This window comes from Tiliqua scincoides, chromosome 2, assembly GCF_035046505.1.
Source record: "Tiliqua scincoides isolate rTilSci1 chromosome 2, rTilSci1.hap2, whole genome shotgun sequence".
Lineage (NCBI taxonomy): Eukaryota > Metazoa > Chordata > Lepidosauria > Squamata > Scincidae > Tiliqua > Tiliqua scincoides.
Genome location: NC_089822.1, coordinates 79023720 through 79038928, shown reverse-complemented (window position 1 = coordinate 79038928; position 15209 = coordinate 79023720).

Here is a 15209-nt window from a genome sequence, read left to right as displayed (position 1 = left end):
GATCCACCTATTGAGCACCCCTGTTCCACAAGGTTAGTACCACTACTGAAAAGTTCACTACTCCTCTACTCCTCACACATTGATGTGCATGTGCTTGCTGGGCATCGTTGATGTATGTGCTTAGTTATACAGAAAGTTTCCTACAACCAAAAGGCTAATCTGGATCAACAAAATGAGACTGTTACCCACTCCTCTCTATTACTCTATCCAAACGACAGTTTCATAGACAGCTGAAATATTTAAACAAGTGATATTTACTTAACTGTCCAAAATTAGCTCTTTGAATTGTAACGTGGAGTGTCAGTCGGTTAAGTTTGTTCTTTGCTCTGCAGTGGAGACTTGGCACTATTTGACTGAGCTATACAAAGCTTTGGGGGGGGGGGAATCACTTCCTTATTTCTTAAGGTACACAGGACAGTAGTCCTTTCCAGCATAATTTTCTATATAATATGCAGTTCCCTTCACTTCATTTTTCTAAAGGCTGTTTGTCCAAGGTCAGACATTGACCTACATCACAGAGGACTCCAACTACAGAATGAATAAGACAGAGAAGAGGAATGAAATCCTCCTCACCCGTAGTCATTAGTTACAGGACATAGGCCAATGCATACGAATACCCTTCTTGCAATGATCTCTTTCCTTCTGTGCTGGAGGTGGCTCCCTGATTGAGGCAAATAGGTTGCAATTATTACACCAAAAACCTCAATTTGGAAGTGCAGCTTCTGCCCATGGTACAGAAATCAGACAATCCATTCACTGTGATAAGAGAGTTGCCACTGGCAAACAAAAACAAAAAGAAATGCCAACTGCCATGCAGCACTCAAATATTTCTCCTCCTGTACTCAGGAGTCATGCAATGAATCTGACTGGTAGGTGACTCGGGTCAAACAAAAGACAGTTGTAATGAGAACTTCCACAATCAACTCTTCATTACCACAAGGTGCAGTGAGGAGCACTACCTTGGGTGACTTTTTCAAAGGATCAGATAAATTAACAGAGGATGACTCTATCAGTGGGTATCAGCCACAATAGCTAACACAAAATTCCAGAGGTAGTATGTTTCTTAGTTCCAGAAGTTGGGAACAAGGGACATGACAGGGCTGTGCTTAACCTCCCCACAAGCATATGGTGGACTATGGCAGGAAAGGGAACACCAGATTAATTTATTAAAAATATTTATATCATGATAAGCTAGAGATCTTTGGTCTGATGTGGCAGTACTGCCCTCTTGCTCTTACAGCCCAATTCTATCTAGCAGTGGCACAAGGATGCAGAGACCACTGGCTCAGTGGCCACTGCATCCTATACATTATCTCCAGGGAAGAGGTTAGCGAGAGGAGTACGAAGGGGAATTAAGTATTTACCAGAGTATTAGGTGCCAAAGGGTCCCCTATGGGACTCTTTCAAAGTTATGCCAGCTTTGTTGCTAGTGTAAATCTAAGGAGCCTGAGGCATGTCTGGCCCAGGATGGGGGTTCAGAATCTGGCAGCTTCTGGCCGCACCTCATCCCACCCCTATCCTGCCCCAATGCCTACCCCTTTTCTGATTCTCCACCAGCAGAATCTCCCTGGTGGCTAAGGGCCTAATCCTATCCAATTTTTCCAGTGCCAGTGCACCTGTGCCAATGGGGCTTGCACTGCATCCTGTGGTGGGGAGGCAGACACAGAGGCCTCCTCAAGGTATGGCAACATTTGTTCCCTTACCTCAGGGCTGCATTGCAGCTGCACTGGTGCTGGAAAGCTGGATAGGATTGGGCCCTAAGTCTGCACCACGCTACTGGAGGCATATAGCTTTCTGGCTTCTGCACTGGTAGCCATGCAGCAGCCCCTGGTGGAGGGCAGCCATGATGGTGGGGCCCTGAAAGCACTGGCATACCAGGTGTTGTGCTGGACCTACAAGCAGATAGGATTGGGCTATGAAACATATAAGGAAAGAAAGTAAAAAATAAAAATAAACAGGAGAGGTGAACAATAAAAGACACTGACCAAGTTAATCTCCTCTCATATAACCAGACAATATATTCCGGAAACTGAGCTGGTACTTGGAGAAAAACGCTACATTAAAATGATCACAGATCGGGGACATGGGGGAAATCTTTTGTCCTAGTTTTGTATTATTATTGCATTTCGTTCTAAGAAGTAAGAGGAAAGGGAACAAAACTGTCCTTGGATGTAAAAAAAATGTAGAAAAATTTCCAGTACACAATAAATAAATACATTTATCGCACTCAGGAGTCTAACTGGGACTGAGAATGCATCTGAAGCATAAACTAGCCCAATACTTTACACAGTAGTTTTGTTTGCTGTGGGTACACGGAAGTTACCCAGAGCAAACATGTAAAGCGAGAGTGACATGCAAACAGGCATACCGAATACCTGAAAACACAAATCCAGGGAGACCAGATAGGGATGCAGATACCCAATATGGGTGTGAACTTTGCATGTTTGCTGTACTAAACACTAGTGTATCCATGCTACATTTGTGAAACATAGATCACTGTCTGTAGATAGCTAGCATGTAGGCCATTTAAGCATCAAACAAGATCTTCTGGGTCAGATAAGCACAATGACAACATTTTGGCCTACTGATAAATTGCACGCATCTGCCCAGGGCACACAAGCTATTCAAACTGAAAGAAAAAAAAACACTTAAAAAAATAAGTGCGTTTATGCAGGTTTAGTGTGGGAATACATAACCAAGGTCAAATATTAGAAGGGACAGACCAGGAACTCAAAGGGTCCACAATTCCAATTGCATTTGTATTCTTCAGAACACCATGGCTTTGAAATGGATTTTTTTCCATGCCAAAATTTGTGCTAAAGGTCAGAGAAGGCTATGGGACTGTATTTAATATCTACTTCTCGTCTACTGAGAAAACACATTCTCTCAAAGCTTATTAAAACCTGAAATCTGCCATGTTTGTCCTGGGCTATGGACTTTCCTGGGAAATTTTACTTACCTTGCCTATTAAAAATGTGACCTAAACAGAATAAATGTTTTGAAAATAACATATTTTCAGAGTCATCTGGAGAATCAAAACACATTTATATTTGATATCTGCTCATTTTTGCTCCAGAAGTTGTTTAAACCTGATGGCAAACTTGCCATTTCCCCAAGGGCTAGTGACTAACGGCAAATATTTTCTCCTAGAACTGAAAATGCCTTTTTCTGTCAGATCTTACCACATGTTAAATGATCTTTTGCCTTTGTATTGTTGACACATCCCTTTTTCATCTATCAGCATTGATCTATACTATCTGTTTGTTGGCCTTATCATCGATTTCAGCAACCTGTTATCTATTGCACAGTCTCCAACCTTTCACAAATGAAAACAGGGACACTTCTAAATACTTGTACTCATAACATCTCTAGTCTCGCACCAGCCCCCCCATTACGCATTGCCAAAGCTCTTCTACATCTTCTACATATTGTATTCAGTTATCCCAGAACAGCCACTCCTGCACAAACTTCTGTTCTCAAGCAGCTGAATTCGTAGAATAATCACAACAGCTTCTTTAAAAAAAAAAAAAAAGAGGAGGAATATTTGTGTTATAAAGGCTTGTTTTACAAATAGATTCAATTGAAGCAGTTGCAGCTCTAATAGATTCCCATGACATTTACAACACAATCCTATATGTGTGTTTAGTCAGAAGTCTGTCCTACTATGTTCAACGAGATTTACTCCCAGGTAAGTGTGCATAAGACGGCAGTCCTAGTTCCTTGGAAGGTGGCTGTGAAAGGGATAGCATTGAAACAGTACTCTTGCATTTGCATTTAGAAAACCCAGAAAGGTCAAACTGGGCATTATGCAAAATTTGGGCTTACAGTTTCTTCTTATTAAGATAGCAGCTCAACTGCAAGTGTGTGTGTGGGGGGGGGGGGGAAATGATCAGGATTGGGATCATAACTTGCACGGGGTCCCAATGAAGATGCTCTCCGCCCCGCCCCCCCGCCCCCGTCCAAGCTGCTATAAGGGAGGGTAGATTTCATTGGAGTGAATGAAAGTTTCCTTCAAGGGGATTATAGCCACTTCAGAAGTGCTATTTTCAGTGGAGCCATGGCATAGTGGGAAAGGAGCAAATACCCCCTTCCTCCAGATCCTGATCTCTCCTGTGTTTCTGCGACCCACGGCCTGCCAAGGTGCCGTGTGAGCAGGTAGCGGGACAAGTCTTTCTTGCTCGGTGGTGATATCATCACTGGGCAGCAAACAATTGCAAGAACAGACTAACACAAAAATTTATACCCTGCCTATCCTCCCAACATTGGGGCACACATGGATGCTATTCTAGTGCACAGATTTGTACACATGCTAAATTTCTTTTAAAAGGAATGGCTAAAAAGGCAGACACTAGAAGGGACACGTAGAGTATCCCTAAAACTGGGACTGTTGTGGGCTTGAAAAACAGGAATAGTTACAGTATATGCTATTATAATACATTTTAGAGTAGAAATCAGAGTTTCCCTGAATCTTGGAGTAAGAGTGACCCTCTGGGCATGCGTGCACATTTTGGAACACTGGTAGATTCCAGAGCATTTTCTCCCAATTCCTCTTTAGGGTTTTTTCCACTTCACTAAATATGAATCTGAAATTTTGGGTTTTCCAGTTGGACTACATCACAATCAAATACAATAACTGCTTTGAATGTTTCACCCAGTAGTAACTATAGTGATCAGCAGTGAAGTCTAACTGAACTCTGAAAAACCATTTAGAATGACATCTGTCCAATGAGGAGCTGGATTTCAAGAATATTTAACTCCATACAACCTTCCCTAGATAAAATTCCAGATATTATCTCACACACAGCCCTGCTTCTTTTGTTTACATACACTGAGATTTTAAAACGCACAAATCACAGGGAGGTTCCCAGAGCATATCATGTGTTTCCCCTCTCTCTCAAGCTCTTACTGTGAGAGCAGCCTCACATAGCCAACCCTGTCAATTTTGGCAGAAAACATTTTCCCTCCCCCAAGTGACTATTGTGATAGGCAAAGTCTCTTGACAGAGGCAGGAGGTTACAACATAAACGGTGAAAAAAAACTTCTGTCCAAAGGAGGGAAGCATGATTATTGGTAAAAACAATATACAGTCTGCTGGTTTCATTCTGATGAAACACTGGGTTTATTTATTTTTCTTTATTCAGAACACATGGACTCCTAGTGAAGTCAATGAAAGTTTCCTTAGACAAGACTTGAAAAATTAAATGGCAGAATTGTAAACAATAACTATTATTTAGATTATTAAGGAAGTTAATCAGTGGGGTCATGTTTTTGTGGGATCATCTATCACTGCATGAAGTGGGAACACTGTAAACTCCACCTCCCTGTTTCTCTTTTGTGGCTGAAAAACTAAACACGCTGTGACACAGACCTACAGATAAGGGGTTCAATCCTATCCAACTTTCCAGCACTGAAGCAGCAGTGCCAACAGGGCATGCACTGCATCTTGTGGTGTGGGAGCAGTCATGGAGGCCTCTTCAAGGTAAGGGAACATTTGTTCCCTTACCTCAGGGCTGCATTGCGGCTGCATCGGTGCTGGAAAATGGATTGGGTTGGGCCCTAGATTAGGCATGCTTGCACTTAAAAGATAGGCAGGGGATCCCTCACAACAAGGGATGATATCAGCAGGTGCCACTAGTCCTTTCACAATACAGGTAGATTACCCCTTATCCGGACATCCAAATCTGTACTATTTACTATCCATATCCAAATATGTACTATCTGTACATCCGGACATCCAAAATCTGTACTATTCCAAAATCCAGACATTTTTATCAAAGACTTGTTTTATCAAAGGTAAGCACTAGAAGGTTTTGTGTTCATTTCCATATGTAGTGCTGGTACAGCCTGTAAGTTCTTTTCTCTGCTTTGTGGTGTGTACCTGTACAGACATTGTTGAAAACCATCAAAGAGGCCAGCAGACATCCATATGGGTAACAGTGAAAAGAGCAAGAGGAAGCATTTCTCATTATATTTATGCAAATATTCCAAAATCCAGACAAACCCAAATTCCAGACACCTTCCCATCCCAAGCAGCCATGATAAGGGATGCTAACCCTGTAGTATAGCCACTGGAGAAGCTGTAACTGCAGTATTTTCTCTTTTCACAATTGTGTGAAAAGAATTGGCAATTCGAGCAAAGGTATAGGTTGGTATTACATCAGCGGTCTCTGAACCGCAGCCCATGGCCACATCAAAACCATCAGCACATTGGACTGGGTCCACTAAGCCCACTGACATCATAATTACATGCATCTGTCCCTTGTAAAAGCTGGGGTGTGTGGGAAATGGCAGCGCTGGGTTGCAAATATTTTCTTCTATTATGAACATGCTTAGAGTGATGTACAAAATGAATATATTGTTTTCTGTAATTGACCCACTCTGGCCCACCATAAAAGCAAAACTAAGCAATGTGGCTTTGGCAGCTGAAAGGTTGGAGTCCCCTGAATTGCATGTGCAGACTGGTTACTTACATGGTTACTTGTTTATCCCACCCTTCCTCCAAGGAGCTCAGAGTAGCACATATGGTTTCCCTCTCTCCCAACCCCATTTTATCCTTACAGCAATCCCAAGAGATAGGTTAGGCTTAGAGTAGGTAACTGACCAAGATCATCCAGTAATCTTCAAGGCTGAGTGGGCCTTTGAACCCAAGTCTCTGCAGTTCTAGTACAAATGAAAAGGGGATTATAAACACAGCACTCCCCATTTATCACAGTGCGGCAAGTAGTCACAGGGGCAGAATTTTGACCCTAACCAAATTTTACCTCATGGGTTTATGTTCTTGAGAGAGTCCTGTATTCTTGATCTTTTTATTATGCTTAGAACAGCTTGTGTATCCTAAAGCAATGTAAAGCTTTTACAGTTACAACTTCCAGGATAATACAGAATTGCTAAATCAGACATTATCATCATCATCATCATCATCATCGGGGCTTCCAAGAGAATAAATGTATTTAAAGAGAGCGCACCAGTAGGTAAGGCATTAAAGTATCCTGCCCTCAAAATTGTTTAACAGATATCGTGAATAGCCACATTATCAAGGGTAACAGAGGATTATGGGTGCAGGCATTTGGTTACCTGATAATACAGGTCTTTGAAACACAGCCTGGCGGCCACTTCATCTTGTCACATCGGACATGGTCCCCGTGTGCTGCTCTCTTTGCAGGCGTACCATACAACAAACCCACTCTATAAAGGCTTGCTGAATGGGGCTCTGTGCTCATAAGGGAAACTTAATTGGATTTCTTTATGACTTGCAACAATCCCATGGAAAATTATGTAAGAATAGCATGATTCAATCTTGGCGTGCACTTGAATCATGCTTTTTTTTTTAAAGAATATAAAAAAGAATTCTCCATCTTTTACTTTTTTAAAAAAAAGAGGGCTTGAAATGAAAATAGCAGTTCCTATCCACGTAGCCAACATCGTTCATAACCGTGCAGACAATGTACATGTGTCATTGTCCCAACTCAGTGTAACATAAATGCACAAATTATAAGCTATTCACTGTGAATTCCAAAGCCTTTCAAGGCCTCTGGGCCTGACATTGTGAGGGAATAATGCTGTCTTTCATCCTATCCCCATATTCTGAACGAAAGTGTATGCTTCATGCATTAAAGAAAATAAAAAAAAATACTGCTCCGTCTTTTTATCAGATGTACCTTTGTGAATAATGATGAACCTGAGCGTTGCAGTACTGAGGTTCTTGTATACGAGTTTGTGCCTTTGTAATTCCATAAAGTTTCACAATGGAGAAGAGTCAAATAAATCAGAGACTTTGCATGAGTGTGTACTGTGTTCCTCTCTTAGGTGACCAGATATAAAGGATGACAGGGCTCCTACACTCTTAATAAATAACACAGGAGAGAAATTTCAGCAAGTAAATTGCAATTACCAGAGCAGGTAAGGTGGTGGAAGGGGCAGTCTGGGGGTGGATTTTGGCAGCAACTGGGTAATGCTGAGATCCTATCCCACTTTCCTGGTCCAGAACCACCCCCTGAGGCCACTTGCACTTGCACCAGCTAAATAACTGGTGTAGCTCTAAGTAGACCCATTGGTGAACAGGAGGCCTACTAGGAGATAAAAAAATATTTTCGCTTACCTCTCCTGGGCTTTCTGGTTGCTCTCCCACCATAGGATGCAGTAAGCATTCTGGGAGTCCAGATGCATCACATAGGATGTTGGGGAATAGAATTGGGACAAAAGACACACAGATGGAAAAGCATGTGCTTAAAATGCATCAGAAGCTAAAAACATTCTGCATCTTGAAATGTTGTTGGAAGCAGGGGTGATGGAATCTAGGATATCACCCAGCTCCACTGCCCTGGTCCACCACTGCTATCTCTGCCACAGCACACTGTAAAAAAAAAAAAAAAAAAAAAAGTGCCATTGGGATCTGCCACATGGTTTTTGCAAGCTCAGATTTATAGTACTTCTGGTTTACCCTGAGTTACCCTGCAGCTACCTCCTAGCCTGTGCTGCATACAGCATAGGCAACTTGGCCTGCTTGTTCCAACACAGGCTAGGATTGAGCTGTAACCAAGTAGGTGTATGGCAGATGTGTGATCAACAATCTGCAGGTGCAACACAAAAGGTAGGACTTATGCCATTTTTATTTCTTCTACAAGAGCCTTGTGGGAAAGAGAGAATGGGGAAGAAGTTCACAAGAAGATGTTTGATGGAAGTAAGCACTGTCTTCTTCAAGGCCTATAATCTTTCATGGAATTTGACTGTACCGTGTTGTGGTTGACAGGTTTTACTACCGTCTTTTTGATGACATCTATAGAGTGACAAGTAATTCTCTGATGACCACATAAGAAATGACATGGCATATTCTGCAGAAATACAGTTATTTTGTTTCTTAGAACCACCACGAGCCCTGGGAAATATCAGCATCTTGACAATTTCTTCCATTTAACTTGTAAGAATACATAAGTATTTTTTTTTCTATTTATTTTCTATTTTCTAAATCAGCAATTTAGCCTCTCCCAACCAGAGTACAAGATCTCTCAACTTCATTTTGTGTAACCAATTCTATTAGATTATGACAGTCCTTGAATTTATACTTTTATATGATGTAACCGATCCTGCAGTTTCAGAAGTATAAATTACAAAATAGCATGCAGGAATACTTATTGCCATTTACTAATTTTTCTATTTTCAACATAGCTATCAGTAAATGTTAAATATATAATTATAATAGTTAGTGAACAGCAGCGTAGCTGGGTGGTGATGTCCCAATGCAATGTTGTAACTTCACTTTCAGGTTCTCCGGAACAGGAGAGATGTAGTGTTGACATGATCTTCCCGCCACCCCTTTCCTCCTCATTTGGAGGCTCAACGAGAGCGTCCAAAGGAGGAGGGAGGCAGCGGCGGAATGATAGCCCTTCTGCCCCCTTCCTTCTCCTTCCTCACGTCCCCCTTTGTGCTGCCACCACCACTTAGGGCAGGGAGATCACACCACTTCCCCCTTTCTCCTCCTTCCTCGCTTTCCCTTTCCTTGCGTCACTGCCCCCCTCTTAGTGTTTTGAAGTGGTCCCCAATCAGCACCAGCATTTTGGGAAGCCATTGAAACACTAAGTGGGGAGGAAGGGGGAGAAAGGGGGTGGCTCACTACATTCTGAGAAGCAGGTGGAACAAGCCATTCCAGAAAGGGACCTCGCTTGATGGTAGACCATCTGCTTTGCATGCAGAAGTTCCCAGGTTCAATTCCTGGGAACTTCCAAGAAGGGCGGGTGGGCGGGGGATTATTTAGTTAGTTAATTCCAATGAGACTCAAGTGCAAGCAGCTTTCTGTTGATTAGAGCCATCACAAATGTATCCTGGGGCCCAGGATTGGCCATAATTCCTGTATTCATGTTTACAAACATGACATTTTCAGACACTACAGACATTCAGACTTCAAACATTACAGACAAGGTGGTAGGTGCTCACAGTGGAAAAGTGAAGATCCATTCTTTGATGCAACGTGCGAAATGACCTTTTGAGTGCCACCTCAGAAAGCTGCAGACATTGTTCCATGTGAATATGAAATATGAGATTTTCCTCAAGTGCAGCTATTTCTTTGAATTTCCTCTATTGATGGAGAATTATTTCCGTACTGAAGGGACAATGGTGAACAGAAGATGAATCAGCCTTCCTGTCCAACAAAGCTTTCTCTTTGTGGAGAAAGCTCTTTATCATTAGCTCTTAATCATGTTTTTCTCTTTCTTTTAGTCTTGATGCTGTTAGAGTAATGGGTAGCAATCGTGTGTTATTTACTCTTGGGTTGCTGCTGCTGCTAAGTACTATGTTACATTATCACATAATTTGTCTCCATTAAAATAACAGGTGGCAACTGTACATCTTTTTTCTATGGGTAGCCATTACTGAGGTAATTTCTCTTCATTTATTTCTTTTCCGCCCTAACTCTTGCTTCAATCCAACTTCTTATACAAGGATTTAATGGATTTTGAGTCTCAGACTCATTGATTGACCTTAGTCACATGCCATTCCTGCAGCCCTTCATTTTGTCTTATCTGTAACATAAAGATAATAATACTGTACATACTTTACTCTTACCTAAACCCAAAGCACAGGGTCCAATCCTATCCAACTTTCCAGCAATGATGCAGCTGTGCCAATGGGGTGTGTGCTATCTGCTGCCAGTCACAGAGGCCTCCTCAAGGTAATGGAATGTTTGTTCCCTTACCAAGGGGCTGCATTGTGGCTGCATCAGCACTGGATAGTTGGATAGGATTGGGTCCACATAAATCCACTGATTAAAATGGAACCTCTTTCCAAGTGTGTCCAGAAGCAAAACTGCCTAGGGCAGTGTTTTTCAAACTGTGGGTCAGGACCCACTAGGTGGTTTGCAAGCTAATTTCAGGTGCGTCCCCATTTGTTTCAATGTGTATTTTATTTTTAAAATATTAGACTTGATGCTGCCATGGTCTGCGACTCTAGCTGGGAAAATGTTACAGCTCTGTACTTTTAGCAGGCTACTTTGTATATGCCTTTACCAATGATAGTCAATGGGACTTACTCCTGGGTAAGTGTGGATAGTACTGCAGCCTAGGATTAAACATTATCCTGCTTGATGATGTCACTTCCAGTGATGACATCACTTCTGGTGGTTCCTGACTGATTCTCATTCTAAAAAGTGTGTCCTGGTGCTAAAAGTTTGAGAACCACTGGCCTAGGGTTTAGATAAGCCAAAGGTTATTTTTTATCCCACTTTGGTTCCTATTCCTAGTTACTAACATATTAGCCAAATTAAATTAGCAGTTTAATTTTACACTGCTAATAATGTTAAGAATACTGGATACTCCTCTGTCAAAGCTGTCAGAAAACAGCTTTAGGGCACAATCCTACCCTGCACTGGAACAAGCAAGCTAAGAGGCTTGTGCTGTATCCAGCACAGGATAGGGGCCCAAGGGGAAACTTTTCCCCTTACCCCTGGGTAAGGGGCCTTTTCCCCTATAGGTCTCCTCTGACTTGCGTCTCCTCCTGAGGTGGCACAAGTCCGAGGAGAGTGGAGCAGCTTGAAGCCGCTCCGATCTCCCCAGGAACTGCTGGATCCCAGCCCCACCTCTCGTTCCCTGCCCACCTGCCCCTGGGGCTGCCCACTGCCTGCCCTCCCCCTAACCAGGAACACCTCCCTCATGCCCACTCCAGAGCCTTGCATTGGCCCAGGCAGGCTGACACAAGCCTCATGGAGGAAGCCTCCACAGAGGCTGGATTCAGCCTCCATGTGTCAGTGCACCTCCGTGCGCCAAAGCAGCTTACTCCTGAGGAGGCACAAACATGCCTCATGGCATGTTTGCGACCCTCCTGGGCCAGTGCAAGGGACTTGCGCCAGCCCATGGGCGCTTCAGGATTGTGCCCTTAGTGATCGGCAGACATGATGTAACATCAGGTATGTTAAATCGAATGTTTATTTATCATTCCAGACAAATTAGCCAAGAGTATAGTAATGAATAGCTCTGGGTTTTTGAAGGAGTTGAATTTTACATCTCACACAGCCCAATCCTATACAGAACTGGGCTGTCGCACAGCACTTCATCAGTGGCCATTTTGCAAGCTCTACCACAGAAAATGACAGCATCACAACTCTTCAAATGGACCCCACTACCTCTGTTGGACCAGGTAGGGGTAGGTACTGTTGGTAGCAGTAGGGGTAGGGGTGGAATGGGGAAGGATGTGGATGTGATGGAGGCAGGAGGGGGCTTTTTTGGTGATTCCAATCTGCATAAGTATTCTATCCCTCTCCTTGCCTCCTGACACGCCCCCTTTCTCTCTTTAGACTTGCACCAGCTCTTGAACTGGCACAGGTCCAAGGAGACACATTGGCAACTGGGAGACTTACCCAGAAGTAAGGGAAAATATTTTCCCTTACCCAGTGGCGTCACTAGGGTTCGCGTCACCCAGTGCAGGATGCCAGCATGTCACCCCCATGCAGTGGGTGGAGCAACACCCCCAAGTGGTGGGCGTGGTGATGTAACATCACTCCGCCGCTCCCTGGTTTTTTGGCTGTACCTTTCGATAGAACACATTTTGCATGAAATTACGCATTGATTGATATATAACATGATGTTATTATTCCTCCAAACTGTGATTTTAGTGATTTTGGTCACTAGTGGTGTCACACCCCGCTCCCGGGTGTCAACGTACTAACACCTTATTGCAGCAGTTCTCAAACTTTTAGCACTGGGACCCACTTCTTAGAATGAAAATCTGTCCAAGACCCACCAGAAGTGATGTCATGGTGGAAGTGACATAATCAGGCAAATTAAAATAAATAAGTATAAATAATTAAAGTAAAACAATTAATTAAATGAGCAGAAGCCAGCCTGGTCCACCAAGTGAATTTCCTCTGTAGCCTGCCTGCAATAACACCCCCCCCCTCCAAAACCAGTAAGGTTTTCAGCCCTACCCAGTGCCCTGTTCAATTTTAAAACTTCTGTTTAAACCAGATCACTGTCAGGATCCACCTGGCTTTGCAAGTCTCAAAACAGTTCACCTTATCAGCTGAAGCCTCTGTTTTGATCCTTTTTAGTGGGATACAAGGCTGCCTTCTGGAGCACTTGTTGAGCTCCAGGTGCATAGGATCAGGACCATTCTGGTAGCCTTGTACTCTCCTTCACCTGATCTTCCACAGCAGCCAAGGCACATTTGCCTATCGCGAGTAAACATGACAGTGTGGCTTAGTTTCGCTTTCCATAGGGCTCAATACATTCATCTGCTTGGAGGGAGGGACTTCCTTCTCAGGTGTTTTTGGGGGCTGCATTCATTGGATCAGGACCATTCTGGTGTTGTTGGATTCCTCTCAGCCTGCGCTTTCCGGCAGACTAAGGCAAGTTTGCCTACTCACGAGTAAACGCGCGATACAGCTCACTTTCACTTTCCATAGGGATCCATGCATTTTTTGTTCTCCGGTTTTTTGGCCATAACTTTTGATAGAAAGGAGATATTTCACTCTGGTTTTTTGCATTGCATTCCGCTTGGAATACTGCATCCAATGGTATATAATATGATGGGGTTACTCCTAAGCACCACGATTTTAGCATTTCACCCCCCCAGTGCCTGTCACCCCCTCTGTGCGGGTCACCCGCACCCCCTAGCAACGCCACTGCCCTTACCTCTCTGAAGTCTCTCAATTTCCCACCACCACCGCAGGATGCCGCACAAGTCTTTTTGGCCCAGATGCATCCTTGGGAGGGGGGAGCATAAGATTGAGCTCACTAGCTCTTTTCCGATGCTATATGTTAAAAAAAATACATAAAATAAACTTGGAGCTGTAGAATTTCCTGCCTCCCATTTGGGAGCAAAGTTCCAAGCATATGTTAAGTCTTGTTAAAGTATTTTATTAACTGCACTTCAACTACATTAAACATACAAAAATACATCATCAATTTTAATATTATGTTACACATTAGCACATATATTATGTCTTATCTATTAAAGCATCACAAAGAACTTTTACCTAAATAGCTATCATTTTTTTATAGGGTTGGTACACCTTTTCCAGGTAAAAGGTTTGCCATTCCCAGTTAATTGCATCTTCTCATTTAAGTAAGCTCATTGCTTACTTAAGCAATACTTACAATGAGCTACTTACTTAAGTAGCTCATTGGCTAACATGGATTGTTTAAGTAACTAATACATAACATGAACTGAAAATGCCAATTTTAAAACTATGACCAGTGAGCAAGCAATTCTACTAACATAGGTATGCATTCATTCATATATACCCCACCTGTCATCATTAAACTACACTCAAGGTGGCTTACGTCACTGTAAAACAACAATGTAAAGCAAAAGAATAAAAAAATTAACTAAAAAAATTAGGCAGCAGTCAAATAAGAACGCAACAGTTGTAATTTTGGGGATATCTTGTAAGAAGTCCATCTATACACCTGGAATTCTGGGGATCATGCATGCCATTTCATAATTTCCAAACCCATGAACCAAACGTATGGATTAGTTCAGTTGACACCGAACCTCTTTTGATCCAAAACAAAAGAGAAGACGGCACCAAATAATGGTAAGGAGAGCAAAGACAAAGCTAAATGCAAGCTGGAGCCAAGTGCAGAATTAATTTATATGAATGAAAGAAAAAATAAGCCTTTATATGAATGAAAGAAAAAATAAGGCATTTCAATATATGTATTTATCAAGAGTAAGTCTAGTCCATCCATTAGGCCAACTAAAAGGGTTGCGTCAGGTAGCAGTTTGGTGGAGGACATCCACCTCTATCCATCTCTCCCACTGCTCCTCTTTCTCCTTCCACTCCCTGGACTGGAAAAGGAAGAGGGGCACAGAGAGGAAGAGAGCATGTGATGGGGAGGAAGAGTGGTGGGCTAGAACACTAGAGAGTGGGAGGGGGGGCAGAGCCTGGCATATCATTGGGTAAGGAGGGGGCAGCATTTAGCATACTGCCTCAGGCATCAGGAGGTCTTGGGCCGTATTTCTATAAGCCCAGTATGAAAGTTCTAAATGGAGGAGTGATGTTCCCAGACAAAACAGGAAGTTTGACAGCATTTCTTTGAAACAGAACAACATTCAGAACAATTGCTCTTGAAGAAGGCACTTTTAAATTTGTTCCAACAAATTTGTCTGTCTCTTTGCCCTTCTCTGGGTATTGGCATGTTAACAGCATGAGCTCACACTATGGTGCCCAAGCAAGAGCAGCGGAATGCACTGTTTCGCCATACCCAGGCAAGCATGCCTGT